The 16791-nt window shown below is 27.5% G+C and overlaps 1 long non-coding RNA gene across 2 annotated transcripts; it reads left to right on the top strand.

The window, feature by feature from the left end:
• Nucleotides 1–1820: 1820 nt before the first annotated feature.
• Nucleotides 1821–6229, top strand: LOC126848024 (uncharacterized). 2 transcript variants are annotated; one of them, XR_007687196.1, is made up of 4 exons: nt 1821–1965; nt 2040–2120; nt 4078–4296; nt 5531–6229. It is a non-coding gene; the product is annotated as an uncharacterized LOC126848024 (long non-coding RNA). The 2 variants fall into 2 exon arrangements; XR_007687195.1 differs by having other exon boundaries at nt 1821–2120.
• Nucleotides 6230–16791: the final 10562 nt, after the last annotated feature.

The following is a 16791-nucleotide window of genomic DNA, read 5'->3' as shown; positions in this document are numbered from 1 at the left end:
CCATTATTTAAAATTATAGTTATTTTTCGGTTGTTTTTAAAGTAATTGGCATTTTAAATAAAATATGCTACAAATGATTGGTAAATTATTCTTGTAATAAAATTAGTTTGAACGACGTTATATTATTATTGTTTAAAAGTAAAATATGATATTTAAACAATTATATAACAATATATGTTGTATAGGATATACGTAATGTTATTATGCAAAATATAAATAGAACTTCTAAGTGTAGTGTTTTTTCATTAAAAAGAGATTGCGTCATTACGATAGTAAACTCTAATGTAATACTTTATTATTTTTCCCCCTAATTTTTTTTTTGTTCGAGACGTACAGTAATAAAATATAAGTTATTAAAGTAACACAAATTGACCTTGAAATTGAGACAGATGATAGTTTGTACACACACTGTCGTTTTGGAACGACTTGCAGTTTACATTTTTGTTATAAGTTGTGTCTAAATTAAAATTAAAATTTTATAGAAATAATAATTAATATTCTATATTCTAAACTCAAGTAGCTTAAGTATTTATAAGTTTATCTAATTGTCACCGTTGCTGTATTTATTGAAACACAAGAAATTTTGTCATCCTGAAAAAACAGATTTTATAAATTTTATATAAAGCTTTGATGTACTTTAACATAAATTAAAATTTGTAACAATATCGGTGTCGTAAAAAACTTTTATTTTATGTATCCTATCAAACTATTATCTTTTTTAGATTTTTGAACCCGTATTACTATAACTAAAGCAGTATTGTCGCATAAAAATGTGTTTGCAGTTATTACAAAGCGCAAATACAAAAATGGTTTATTTATTATAATACTTCATGGGAAAATGCCATGGAAAATATATGATTCCAAACAGAACAACGCACGATGAGTATCTTTAGACACAAAATAAGTGTGTGACCAATTAAATGTGTTAATAAGATACATATTTTCTTAGATAATTTATTTAAAACAAAAGTAATGGCTTAAGAAAAATGTACAATGACCTCGGCCGATATGAGTCCGATACAATAAGCGTTTGTTGATTTATATCGCTTTAACTCAACAGGAACTGTTTTCGGAATTTATGAGTTATGAGAATAATTATTGGTTACATATAAATTTATAATTTAGAAGATATCATTGTCACATCTTATTTTGTACTTTCATTAGGAATGTTAAAACTAAAAAAAAAAAGCTATTAAAGCATAGCTAAATAGTGTGTTTACCAAAGAATAAGTTAAATACAGTATAATTTAATGCTTAATCATTATGCTTTTTAGGAATGCATAACACACTACAATATTTTATGTTTCGACATTTTACATTAAGAGAATGCTCACTACAAATTTGTTCAACTTTATCAGTGGTACAACGGAATATTCCATACAAATTTGGAACCAATTTGACTATTTTTGAAAAAGTTTTAAAACGCCATAAGATTAAAAATATGTACATTTTTTGTGTATTTCTATCGATTTTAAAGGGATGAATTTTTTGGCCCAATAAAGTACCATTCAGGTACGATTTTATGATTTATATAATTGCTATACAAAGATATCGGTAAATAGCCATTGATTTTTTTGTGAAGTGATGACATGTTAAAGTTGAAACCATAAAATCGAAAAATTGTTTTTAGATTTTTCTATTTCAATGGTGAAGGGTTGAATTTTGAGTACTACAAAAGGTGTAATGCCTGCAATTATCGATTTGCACATACTCCAGCTGCTGCAGTCCAGACAACACACAGCGCATGACATGAGAATCCATCATAATATTTGTATTATATTGTGCAGGTAAGTAAGTATAGTGCAGTTGCAAAAGCACCCCTAGACCTACCGGGTGGTCGTTATTTTGGTTATTGCGCTTTATTGATTTTTTAAATTTATACTACTCAGCCAGACGTCCATGTGGTCGCGGTGAACGATTAAACTGTGCAAAATCCATCATCATGTTATAATACTGTGTGCCTAGGTAAGTGCAGTTGACGTTGGCACCCCTTCAGGGTAGGTACTCGTTTTCTTGTTTGCTGTTATTGCATTGTCTAGCATTTTACTATCAAACTCGATCCGTACACCCTATATTATTTGAATCGCCAGTTTCAACCATCACCAGTCGACAGTTTCCAGGTAAATTTTAAACATAATACAACCGTTTGTGTAGTATTAAAAAGTATTAACAAATTGTAGATCATATAATTTATTAATGAATTACCTTAGCTTCGATGAATAGCTGAAAACGTAGCGTTTTTACAATGATGTTTTTTTGTGCTTATCCAATGTGTCATCTAAGCCATTGATTGACATCGATTTTTTAGTGTAGCAACTCTATAGACCAGAAATGATATACCTGAAAGGGACATTATTGGCCTACAAATTTAAGAAGTCCATCCCATCCTCTGAAAATCGAGAAAAAACACCAAAAAAATTGAACTGTTTTTCGACTTAATATTATGGCACTTTATAACTTTTTTAAATTAAAAAAAATTAATTACAAATTTGTGTGGCATATTCTTTAGATAATGTACTACCGATGAACGTTAACAAACTAAAAAAAATATCTTAAACCATTTTCCCTAAAAAGGATGGAAACATTTTCTTTACTTCGGTTTTTCGGGTAATTCTTTAGAGCTCAAGGTCTGAAAATAAGACCGAAGGTAGACTTAAATGGAACAAAAACGTATACAATTTTCTTAAAAATAACTGTAGTCAGATTTCTTTTTTATTGAGGGAAATGTAAAAAAAAAAAAAAGGAAAAATTACACTTTCACGGTTGACCGTAGTAAATTTCTCACATATTGTGTGAGTGAATCAACAGTCAACAAGTATTTAAAATGATTTGTGCAGTTGTATTTTTTCCAAAATTAATTTAGTAATCTAATCAGCAATTATTAAATACTTTAAATAGGACTAAAAAGTAAAAAAAACAAAATAAATAAATTAAAAAAAATTTTTTTTAACAACATGCTTTTCTAAAAAAAAAAAAATAGTAAAAAGTGAACTAAAAAGTAAAAAATAATTTTATTACAAGAACAATGTCCCTAATAAATTATATTGGAAGTTTTTTTGTAATTTAAATTTGGTTTAATGTTTGTGTGTGACACATACATTTTATAATACTTAACTCAATGAATTTGGACTTTGTTGAATAGGGCCCACGCTTTTCTTTTTAGTAAAAAATTAAAGATGTTTACCATTATTTAAAATTATAGTTATTTTTCGGTTGTTTTTAAAGTAATTGGCATTTTAAATAAAATATGCTACAATTGATTGGTAAATTGTTCTTGTAATAAAATTATTTTTTACTTTTTAGTTCACTTTTTACTATTTTGTTTTTCAAATCCTCTAAAATGAATTAAACCCACTTCCTGATATCGTAGAAGGCTAAAATTTAACCCAGACACTAATTTTGGACGACAATAAAATATCCTGGAATAATATTGGAGGATGGAGAATGGGAGTACGTTTTCAAAAGAGTTTTTTTTAAATTTATTTATTTTGTTTTTTTACTTTTTAGTTCAATTAAAGGTATTTAATCATTGCTGAGTAGATAACTAAATTAATTTTGGAAGATTTGGAAAAAAATGAAATTTTAGTGAAATGTCCCCACATTTGAACCTGTGTAGGGCGACCTGGTTGTCCGAGTTCCAATATGATTACAGGATATTGTATTGTCGTCTAAGATGAGTGTCTGTGCCAGGTTTCAGCCCTATACGACATCGAGAAGTGGGTTAAATAAATTTTGCAAGATTTTAAAAATACCCCTACTAACGTACGTACGAGAAAAGCATAATAGTTATATCGTAGTATACTTACATATTTGTAATATCTTTGTAAATTTTTAATGTGTTATTTGTTTAATATCATTTAAGGTGAAATCTTGTCTAGTAAAGTACGTAAAATCTTTTTTGGTAAAATCCCATCTGGGACATGCCACAGGAAAGTCATACAAGTGTTTTGTGTACCTAAAACCTATTGCGGCGAAATCCTTATGATTCACTTAAATATGCTTAAACTGCAGCATATTCATTTTGATATTAACTATAAGCTTTTATCCTAATTTTTGCAATTATGCTTTGTGTTTTAGAGTTTAAAAAGTAAAAAACTAGCTAAGAGTTTGAATTAAAATGGATGATTATAACAACGATACCGTGATAAAAATAGAGAAAGAAAACGAAGATACGAAAGATCACTTTACTGGAGACTTAGTGAAAAAAATAAAACGGAATGCTATTGAGAAATTATACAAGAGTTGTCCGACTACATACAAATATGCTAAAAAAAAAATCGAAGACGACGCATATAAGTAATATTATTAATAAATTTTAAATATTTGAAATACATTTAATTAGAAAATAGTAATAAAATCGTTAACGTATATGTGAGCATTCCATGGCCAATTACTAGGCGTATGTCATTTTACTTAAATATCTAAAGAAATAATTTTCCATACCAAACTGTTATTTATTATATTATAATTATATTACATAAAATTTAATGTCAGTGCAGACCAGTCAAACAACTTCACTGGTTTAAATAAAAGTAAAATAAAAAATACCTACAATTAAAGTGTTTAGTGTTTACTTTTCTATTTAATGTGCTTTGAGGAATATATTATATTTTACAATATACATAACATGGAAAAACTAGCATTATGTATATTATATAATAACAATTTTGTTTTTTAAATATTACTATTTTATATTACACTTAAATTAATTCATCTCGGTAAACGAAAGGGCAACAGATTACCCATACAATAGAAGGCTAACACTTGTAGTTTAATAAATTACTTAAAATAAACATTTAAAGTAGACAATCTAATTTTTAAAAATGTACCTTGTCTTTTAGACTTGGTTTTTTACTTGATTTACATTTTTTGAATCAATCAACCACTAAAAATAGAGAAAACCCAATTCTTAATATAAAAACATTTTTAAACCAGAAATAATTATATTATTAATATTAGAGCTAGGTACCAGATTACAATTTGATGTAAGCTCGTTTTCTAGAAAAAAGTGTAAAATGTTATTTTGTAAAAATTTTAAGCGGTTTTTTAAATTAAAATTATTTTTTTTAATTCATAGCTTATTTCAAGGATACAAATATTGGTAGGGCCCTGAAGAGACGACCACTGAAATTCGCTTGTTTCCAAATGTTTTTAATTTTTGGCATATAGATAACAATTTATGGATACATTGTATGATAACGTTTTAAGAGTTAGGAATTAGGATTGATGCTTGGGAAATACTTTACAATAAAGCATTCTTCGCACCCCTAAGATTTCTAATTCAAATTATGTTAACAATAAATATTTAAATGTTTTGTGACCATTTGACTTGCATCATTTTTACAAGCGACAGTGTTTGATTTCTGAGCTGAACTTATGGAACACCAATTTATAGACTTCTATTAAATGTACTAATTAAACAACAACAGTAACAAACTTAAACTAAGTTTGGTTCAACTAAAGCCCCGGTGGAATTATTATAATTGTAACTTGTACAATTAAACTACATATAATTTGTTTTGTTTTTTAGAATAACTGAAGAGAAAATTAAAGACGAAACTGATGATTATAACGGCTGTCCCAAGAACAAAATAGATGAAAAAAATGTAGTCACGAAAGAGACAGTCAGACTTGACGGCAATTATTTCGAGCCCGTGATTGAAACTGATAAAAATGATCTTTTGGATGTAGAATATATAATTTACTTTGAGAAGACAATGTTATTTATATTATTTCCATTCTGTATTTTTATTTTATTGTTCAGAATATATCTAAACCTTTGTTGTTTATTTATTTGTTAGGATTGTTTAATTTAAAATATAAAATTCAGATTTTTTTAAGAAGGAAATTAGGTTTGTGGTATCTCTGGGGTATCGCCATGGACTTATATTATTTTAAATTTTGTTGAGTTTCGTGTTGAGTTTTTACCAATGGGAGTGTCATTGGTTGAGTGTGTGTGATTTGATTGCGTTTTTTATGTCAGAGACTTTAGAAACGGAGAAGGCGTTGATGTGGTTACTTTGAGTACACCCTGGTTTGCCTTTTCATTTCCTGGTATGCCAATTTGTCCAGGGATCCATATAAATTGGATTTGTTTTCTTTTTTCAACAGCTCTATAGGTTTCTTCTTGGTTGAGCTTAATGATGTCCGCTGGAGTTTCTATATTTTGGAAGAATTTTTTGCACTACAAAGAATGTTAACAATATCAATTAATCAAATCTAGTTTATCGAAGCAGATAAAACCATCCTGAAGTAAAGTGTTTTTTAATTATATTCTTAAAAACATTTTTAAACACATTAAATAAAAAAAAAAAGCGTTATTTAAATATTATATATTTATCAAAACTATTTTCGGCAACCTATTCTATGATCAAACGCGCTTGTGGTTTTGTAAATCTACAAATAATAAAAGAAATGTTTTTAAAAACATAAATATAAATATTAATTTAATTTCTACTTATTACTCTAATAATATTCAATTGTTACAATAATCAATTGTATTGATTAATTAGTAATATTTTTATAGAAATTAAGCCTTCATATGTGCAAAGTTGATTTGTAATTATATTTTATTAAGAATATCTAAAGGATATTTATAATGTACATATAAGACTTCCCATTTCTTCAATTTACAAACAAAATATTAATTCAATAGATTGCCAAGTACTAAAATAGTTTGTTTGAATAACTATTTTATAACAACTAGCTACCTAATAAGTGGTTTTATTTTTTACAACTTAATGTCAAATTTATCATAATCAACTCTTCATTATTAAATTGTATATTTTATTAGATAATATTAAAGTTGCCTCACTTATTTTTGTGTATGTGTTTAAAAAATATAGATTTTAGTATAATATCCAATTACTATTTATAAATTATTATAAAACTGCGTTTTGTTAATTGAAGGATCCCCAACCCTTCAGTTTACCAAATGTACATTTGTGATGTCATAATTTAAATTGTTGCATTCTAAATTGTACTAAAAACTTGTCAATACATTTTTTTTAAGATCAGAAAAATCCATAAATTGTATAATTCATTATAGTACCTACTAGGTAATTGTAAAAATTAATGGCATTAGTTAAGTTTTTTAAACTTTGAATATTATATTATTATAATAATTATTATTTTACTAGTAAAAATATATTTACTTAGCATAGGTATGCTTTATTGGTTTTATTCTTTATTTATATTAAAAAAAAATATTTACCAAGTTATGTATAATAATAACTTGTCAGGTCAATCCTTTGTTTTTGGAGCAGATTTTTGTTTTTAAAAACAAATAATTAACAAATTAAATTATGTATTTAAATATTTTAGATCATTTGGAAACTAACGTTATGATTTAACATAAAATCATAAAAAAAATATAATTTATTTCAATATTATAATTATTTGGGGGAAAAAAATATTTGGACCCTTGTTGTTCTCTATTAATATTTTAAGTACACATTTTCCTGTTCTCCGTTTAACGATAAATAGTGTAGCTGTACTCTGAACAAAATTAGATTATAAATTCACAGTCGGGTGTAATATTGTTTAAACATTTTGATCTGAAGTAATATTTATGTAAAAAATTCGTCAAGAAACCGTCTCGCGATGGCAGCGTTGAGCCTTAATGGCCGATTAAGTTCCATAATGATAATATTACCTGCACAAATTCATTATCATGGGTTTTTTATGTGTGTTGTGTAACGGCAGTCGCCGGTCATTATTATTTATTACATGTACAACAATCCTATAGAGTATACTAGGTAAAGTTTGGAACAGTATAATATAAAAAATATGGTTTACCTTCAGATTCGGGCTTAAAATGTGCGTTAAGTTTCACCTAATAACAATCAAAAGTCAACATTTTAAGAAAATCAAAAGCGGCTCTGAAAATCAAGGGGTTACAGACTTTTTGAACACCCTGTATATACCACCCGTGGGATTCTGATGACCAGTAGACTTATTAGCCTAAAACAAACCCCCTATATTTTTGAAAATTCTCAATCAACTTTCATTGTCGCCGCTATTTTAAATATTTTGAAACTGAGTAGAACACGAAAGCAATAGGCGCATTTTTAAAATAAATTGATAAAACATTTTTTTAAGATCCTTTTCAAAAAAACTCTATGTAATTGATATTTAATTTGTATTTAAAATAATAGAATTTATACCTTTTATTTTATTTATTTACTACCTATATATAGGTTCCAATAAAATTATATTCACAAAATTAAAGTTTTAATTTTAAACGCTTAACCCAAACCGGTTAATTATCAAACATGATTATTTATATTAAAAAAAATAACAGTAGGTAATAACCCAATTTATCTATTTAAATAATTGAAAATAGTCGTTAAAATGCATTACAATTTTTATAGAAATCGCATTTTTTTTTAATAGAAATTCGAAAAGGTTACAGCTCTTCTGATTGATGTTGAAATCTAAAACGTTCAATGACATTATATTTTACTTAAAAAAAGTAGCTTAACATGTGAATCTTAATTATTATTTTTATTTTTAATTTATTATTGTTATCTTAATTATTGGGTGCTATACAAGAGATTTCCAAATCAACTCTCCTTAAATCCTCTGACCGAAGGGGGAAAAATTACAATGACCTTGAAATGACATTGTACGATAAAAACCAAAAATGATTCACATAGGTCTTTTAATATGAGTTTCTAAATAACGTTTACAATATTTTGAATGTGTAGAAAAATTGCAGAAAAACTATTACAGTATATATTTCATTTATATAAAAAGTTGAAATCGCAACGTACATAAAATCCACAAGTGTTTTTCTAAAGTAAAAAAATTGTGTTTTCGAGTTATAATACCTCGGCAAGAATTCGATAAACAATACTTTAGTAAAAATCATATTTTTAAATTTTTGTTTACTTTTGGACTCAGGGTCACAAAAATATGTTGTTTCAAAATGAAACACGTGCGTGTGCCGATGTACGAAATTATACAAAAACTTCACTTTCTAACATTTAAAATAATTTGTACATGCATTCAAGGTCTTATTATTAATGCCTCACCCTGTATATATATATAAATTTTAAGTAAATTATTGCTGATCCCACGATATGTTCTAAACCGCTATAACTGGTTTGAACATACTATCCAGGGGATTCTTTTTAGGCTAATTAATCCACAGTTATAGCGGTTTAGAAGATATCGTGGGATCAGCAATAATGTACTAAAAATTTAATATTTAGTCTTGTGTAGGGAGGATACGATAAGGGTTGATCGTCTGTCTATAAAAATGAACTCTCATAGTTACCCATATATCGTAATTAACAATATAATTAAAATATTTTCATTACCTGTTGATTCACTCACACATAGCAAACTAGAAACTCACTACGGCTACAGTGTAAATTTGTTATAGTTCCATTTTAGATCTACCTTTGGTCTAATTTTCAGATCTAAATCTCTAAAACTTTGCTTGAAAAATTGAAATAAAGAAAAAAATTATATTCCTTCTAGGGGAAAGGGTTTATGATATTTGTTTAGTTAGTTAATGTTATCGATAGTACTATGTTTGAAGAATAATTCATATAAATTTGGAACTTTTTCGACTATTTTTAAAAAAGTTATAGAGCATCGTATTTTTAAGTAGAAAAATGTATACATTTTTTGGGGGTTTTTCTCAATTTTGATGGGGAAAGGGTGACTTTTTTCAATTTTTGGCCTATTAAGATACCTTTCAGGTACGATTTCTGATCTATAAAGTTGAAGGGCTGCGGGGAAAAACATCAATGTCAGTTTTATTAAATTGTTGGTAATTCCGTTTTTAAAGTTTAACAACTTACAAAATGACATCGCAGCAAGGGTTTGAGCGCGAGAAAAACATATGTTGTCGGTAAACTACATATATTTGAGTGAAAGAAAAAAAAAATACATTTTAATTTTACAAAAAGTGAAAAATAAAATAAAATCTCTGATAGGTCATTGACCCTGATTAGTATTTCCCATCACAGTTGCCACCGCGTGGACCTTGATGAGACGTTTTCTTCCGCCTTTATTTTTGGGCAGCCAATGGTCTTTCTATGCAAAACCGATTCGTAGTTCGATTCCTTTGGGAACAAGCTAAAAGATGGCACTAACATCTCATTTTCAAAAAAAAAAATTGACATTGATGCTTTTTCCCCTGTGTAGCCCTTCAGTTGCTACACGAAGAAATCGGTTCAGCGGTTTACGAGATATCGTAGGGCCGGACACACACATAAAAAATAAAAGCACATCATTGTAAAAACAATACCTTCTCAGCTCCACACCGAAGCTAAACATAATTTTACTACAAGAACAATTTACCAATCAATAGTAGCACATTTTATTTAAAATGTCAATTACTTTGAAAACAACCTCATATTAACTACAATTTTTAATAATGTTAAACGTCTTTAATTTTTGACTAAAAACAAAAGCGTGGGCCCTATTCAACAATGTCCAAATTCATTGAGTTAAGTATTATGAAATGTATGTGTCACACAATAATATTAAACCAAATTTAAATTACAAAAAAACTTGAAATATAAAACATTATCTGATAAATTCATGAAGGAACTTTGTTGAATAGGGTTCGCGTTTTTCTTTTTAGTCAAAAATTAAAGATGTTTAACATTATTTAAAATTGTAGTTAATATGCGGTTGTTTTCAAAGTAATCGACATTTTAAATAAAATGTGTTACAATTGATTGGTAAATTGTTCTTGTAGTAAAATTAATTTTTACTTTTTAGTTCACTTTTATACTACTTTTTAGAAAAGCATGTTTTTAAAAAAGTTTTATTTTTATTTATTTACAAGTTGTTCGGGACCCTCGTTGCCCGAGATTTAGTTTGTCAGGACTGAGTAAAAAAATTCCCATTCCCCGTCCTCCAATATAATTCCAGGATATTGTATTGTTATCCAAAATGAGTGTCTGGGCTAAATTTCAGCCTTCTACGGTATCAGGAAGTGAGTTAAATTCATTATTGCAAACTAATAATCAACTAATTATTGCAAAAACTTGTTCTTATTATTGCCGTTGTCTGTAATCATTCGTATAAGGGATATGTATAGTAAAATATAATGTTTGTTTTGTGGGCAAGACAGAAATTGTAAGAAAAATATAATACGATTTTGCACAAATAATATCGGTTTTTTTGAGAAAATTGTCAACTATTTCTTTTAACCTTAGAATATTCACAAAACAGGCACACTTCATTCTCTTCGTATGTCTATTCAATTGGTATATTCAAGAGTTGTTTTTTCGGGTTGAACTATCATATTCGAATAAAAAAAAAACAACAACGTAGGCGCCCACCAGCGAAAAAAGCACCAAATATCATATATTTATATTATGTAAACACACTAAAATCGCGAAAAAGAGTTTTAAGCGCAATTTAAAAAAATGCGACTGTGAAGAGTCCTAAATTTCGCTATAAAAAGGCAAACTGTGCACAGACTGTATTAGTGTTCTTTTTTTGGAGTTTCTATATGTTAGATTTATTACACGCCAAATAAGTAAGTAACATTTTAACTTATTCTTCGTAAGACAATGTTTTGTTTTGTTTAGGTTTTTTAAAAAAAAAGTTTACAATTTTTTATCTTGCTTAAGTTATCAATTTTTACTTTTTGTTATTTTTAAGAGTGCTATTAAGTTTTGATAGTATTGTACACGTTAAATGTTTTAAATAAAAAGTAATTTACCGACAATTTTGACCAAACCATAAAAAACCATTTTAAAAAAAATAATCGAATTATTAAATTAAAAATATTTGAACGAAGGGATTAATTCATTTACAGTTGATAAATGAAGGAGAAATAATGAATTCTGTCAATTTAATTAAAAATCATTGCATTTTCGCAGCGTTTCTTTTTATGACACTTAACTATTTTACATTTTTTGTTTTAATTAAAAATTTTTCTATCTTATTAAGAATAATAATGGGATGCGGAAAAATAACCGTGCAGAGTTATTTATTAAAAATAATAATTCAAAACTGGTTGTCGACCAATCATAATTTTTAGCAAATTGTTCTTAATAAAATAAGTTTAAAAAAAAATAAAATTTCCAAAAAAGTAATAAATAAAAATAAAACAGTTAAGAGCAATACAAACCCTACGTGTTTAAGTACAAATGAGAACAAATTAGTTTAAAAAAAATATTCACTAAAACAAAAGTCAAATTATTGTAGGACATATTATATATATTTAGTATTACACACTAATATCTCTGTTAAAACTATAATTATTGCGCAGTTTTTATTGTTTTAGGTATTTACGATGAAATCAAACACGAGTCTTGTGTTATTTGCAATGTTTTTGTGCAGTCATAATGTACAAGTAAGTAAATATAGATTTTGAACAAAATTTAAAATATTTCATCATAAAATCTGAATTTGATCATACCAGCAAAACATTTATTGTTGTGATTTATATAAATAGGTATTATAATAAATTTTATATTTTTAATAATCTCGATAATTATATTAATAAGTATCTTACCCTTAATGTAATATGAAACATGTATTATTTTTTAATGTTGTTGAAGTGTAAAAAAAACTATTTGCACTCATTTTTTTTTTGTAATAGAAACATCCATAATACAAATTTAATTTAAAAACATAACTGTTTTACATAATGAATGTGATATAATATTAGTGAATACTCTCGTAAATATATTCAAATAATTATTTACATGCTTTCACAGTTGTTAGTTTTAATACATATTATCACAACTTTTAAAATTAAGAATATTTTGCTGAACATTTTCACAATCATAATAACAATATTGATATTATACAAACTATTTTGGTCTCGAGTATTGGACTATTCGCAGAGCCTCCATGAGTTCATAAAATATTTATTTTGACATGTCTTTATTGAAGACAAACTACTGCTATACTTGAATACAATGCTGACTGACGACAGCCGACATGGTCTTTTATCATACTAATTTTATATTTTAATATAGTACTAATTTTATATGTGTCTTTCAGATTTCCTGCACTGATGGTGAACCTTCTGATGTTAACCCTCGTGAGCCTACATCTGTAAGGAATCTTCGCATGCGCTTACATGCGTTTTCATTTGAAAGTTTTCTTCCGGAAGAGATACGCAACGACGGTGAGTATTACAAAACAATAATTTGGTTTATTTTTGTCCATTAAGCAAGAAGAAAAAAGATCCGATCGTTATTTTATAAAGATGATTGATTTTTTGTTAGGGCATTTAAGACACCAATATTTCTCCGATTTTCAGTTGAACTTAGTAAAACCTGAGCGAGAGAATATTCTTAAAGGTATTTTTCGAGATCAATAAATCTTCTGGACTTTAAAAAAGTCTAAAACAGATAGTAGATTGAGACTGATAATGTGTTAAACCAAGACGTTTAAATTTATGATAATCTATTCAATAACAAATTTTAGTCGAACTTTCAGTTAAAAGCCTAGTTATTCTTACATTGTGATTTTGAACATTTTACGTAAATGCAACAATTATGTTTTGGAGAGTGATTTTATCGATTTCAGTTAGGTATAATAATTTATAAGACACGTAAGATGTAAAATGTAAATGTTTGTAATATGACTGATATTTTCATAAGATAGACCTGTCTAATCAGCTTAAAAACATTGTTATCAAAATCTTTGTTGATTAAAGTAAAACGGGCATTTTTTCTGACTTGTTCATGTTTTATAAAACTATTAACCAGAACATAGTAAAATAAATTAAAACTGCGCATTTTTTTTAATGGGGTATTTAATTTATGTATGTTTATTGCATCTCACAAAAAAAAACGATACCCTGAAATCTTAAATGAAACCTTGTTCCAAGCGCTTAAATTTTTATTTCACCGGTTATTTATATTTTTTTTAGTATTATTTATTTCATACATATATATAAACAAATATATATAAGTACAAAATGTCCCGACCCGGCGTCGCCCGTGTATTAGAATAGACACACAATCAGCTGATCGGATCACTGTATCCCTGTGGTATGAAAACCCATAGGGATGTATTGATACCTATTGATGCTATTGATAATCATAATTAATCATTTAAATTAATTAAAAATTGAAAACATGTTCTTTCGGATTAAATCGTAAATCTAAAGCTTTCTCGAAGCAACTTAATCGCGCACACAAAATTTCATAAATATCTGTCAAACCGTTTAGTAGGAGTCTGCATACTTACACACGAACAGAAGAAACTCATACATAAAGATATATATATATATTTCAAAATGTTATTTGTTTACAGAAGAAAAAATGTATGCGTTAGGCAGTCAATCTCTTGATGCTGGTTTAGATGCAAGACAGTTTATACTTATAGGAAAAGTGGACCAAGGATATGACTTAATATTCAACGCAATAAGAGCTGTATCCATCGGAAACGAAAAAATACACGTTACAAGTATAATAAATAAGGTTTTTAATGGCAAACCGAAAATTGTTGAACAATTAATAAAATGCTTGGCCCACATGTTCGTATCCGATGTGATAAGACTACATAAAAAAAATGTATGGTAAATATATAATTATAATTGAATTTGTAATATTTACTTCAGGAATAAACTATATATTTTGAATTGTTGTTAATTTATGAATTTATGTTGTGTTTTTCTTTAAATATTATCTTTAAACTAATTTTGATTTGAAAAAAATACATTTATTGTTTGTAAAACAAAAATAATAACATTTAATACAAAAATTGTCTTAGTTTAAAATTATAGTTTTTGACCTAAATAAACATTGGTTGCCTATTACATTTTTAAGTTTATATTTATACAAGTGTGAATTCACCGTTAACTATGGTGACCGACTGGTCTAGATGGTCTCCTGTGTCATCCTAACTTAACCAATCTGAGCGTTTACTGTACATACGAGTTGTCTTTTATGTTGGTTTGGTTGTAATCAATAAAATAACAACAAACTATTAAAATGAAAAAGTAACTATTATAAGGCTGATAAACCTGATTGTTTACTTTATGTATTAGGATGTTTTTGAGTTTTTATGTTCTAAAGATATCAATCATAACACACGAGTATGGAGTTTTATATGGTGAGTGTACCTTATATTGTAATGAACGTCCTAAACATAGAAAGACAACAACTAAATTTTTAATAGTATACCACTAAGGACGTATTTACTTCACCCCTTAGGGGGGGGGAGCGAATAATATTAAAAAAATAATTGTAAAAGACGTCAGTGTCACATAAACGTATAAATTATTGATCACTACATTTCTATCACACACAAGTAAACCATCCAGGGTAGGGGCCATCACTATATCCCCCCTCCCCGTATACGCCTCTGTTTATTACTTTTCTCTAAGCAGAGCACGTTACATCGTTAGTCTTCAAAGTACAATATAATGACAATGGTGATCTAGTAATCGGGTAAGTTTCAGCGTATGATAAGTGACCTCATGACTAAAATTAAAGATTGAAGATTTATCGATTTATTAACATAAGTAATATTGAGTCGTCGATAAAATTGGCATCCAGTAGTTATAATTATTAAAAACAAAATAATAATGCATTTTAGAAAAATAACCGAATACACGATCGTAACAGAATTGCCTATGCAAAACGCCGTATTATTTATACTCAAAATTTATTTTAGTATAATATTACTTTCTTGAATTTAAAAAAAAAAGTCAAGTACAGGTATTGGAATGAAAAACAATTTGATGTTGATAGATTTAAGAGCATGTTGCGACGATACGAAACCGATAAAAATAAAACGCCCAAAACAATGATATATATTTGTGTTTTTACGCCCAATACTTCAATTGAAAACCTAAATTTGGGCCTCTGGTTGAAGAGTTCTGCACACTTTGGAAAAAAATTTCTTATTTAGTGCAAATGGTGTATGACTATCAGGTAACTGTTTGAACAAGCATACAAAACATCACATCAAAATAATTTTGTTTTCTTTATATTTCAATGAATAACACTTGTTATTAATAAACTGTGTTTATTTTTTTGGAAAAGTAATAACAATAATAAAAACATTTATTGTTTTCAAAAGGGTTTAAATGAATATTTTCATAAAATGATTTGTCCCAGATGTCGAAATTTAGGTCATTAGGCATAATATAACATTTATCGGATACAACTAGATAAACTTTTTTACCTCAATTGCACTACTGTAAGTTCATTAACTAGACAGATCACAAGAACATAAAAACAATTGTGTTACCATTATTTTAACACGATACCAATCATGTTGCACATCATAACGATACCTACGACGGGTTAAATCTTCTATGCGTATAAGATACAAAAATAAACTATAATATGAACAACATTCGCCTCACCAACATCCAAATACATTTTAGCTTCGATGCAAAGCGGCGAAGGCATTGGTTTTACTCTGATGTGGGCTTTTTTTTATCTGTTTACACTGTAACTTTTTTAACACTGGACCAATTACAAACATGTTGTTCCAGATGTGAGAAATGAACAGACGCTAATAATTGTCGGTTCACGGTTGGTAACATCGACCCGTGTTAGGTTAGGTTAGGACCCTCAAGGTAAGTCCAATCAAATTCTATTTTACTAAAAAACAAAAAATAGATTAACATAAATGTCTAAATTTATTATTCATACAAGTTGCTATAAGATATTGCAAAATCACCCCTCTCTAAAATCATCTTACCGAAGTGGGAAAAATTACAATGACCTTGAAATAACATTGCATTACAAAAAAAAAAACCCAAAAAAATACACGTAATTTGTTTTTTTTTATTATTCTAGAAAATCGTCAATAAGTCGGGTTGGCCATGAATTTCTTAAGATT

Source organism: Adelges cooleyi, unplaced genomic scaffold (assembly GCF_023614345.1).
Source record: "Adelges cooleyi isolate 19-005CV unplaced genomic scaffold, UGA_ACOO_1.1 ACOO_flye_CR_arks_rails_tigmint_CR_PRNA_15, whole genome shotgun sequence".
In the NCBI taxonomy this organism is placed as follows: domain Eukaryota; kingdom Metazoa; phylum Arthropoda; class Insecta; order Hemiptera; family Adelgidae; genus Adelges; species Adelges cooleyi.
The sequence above is the reverse complement of the archived record's forward strand: the minus strand, read 5'-3'. Positions and strand labels throughout refer to the sequence as shown.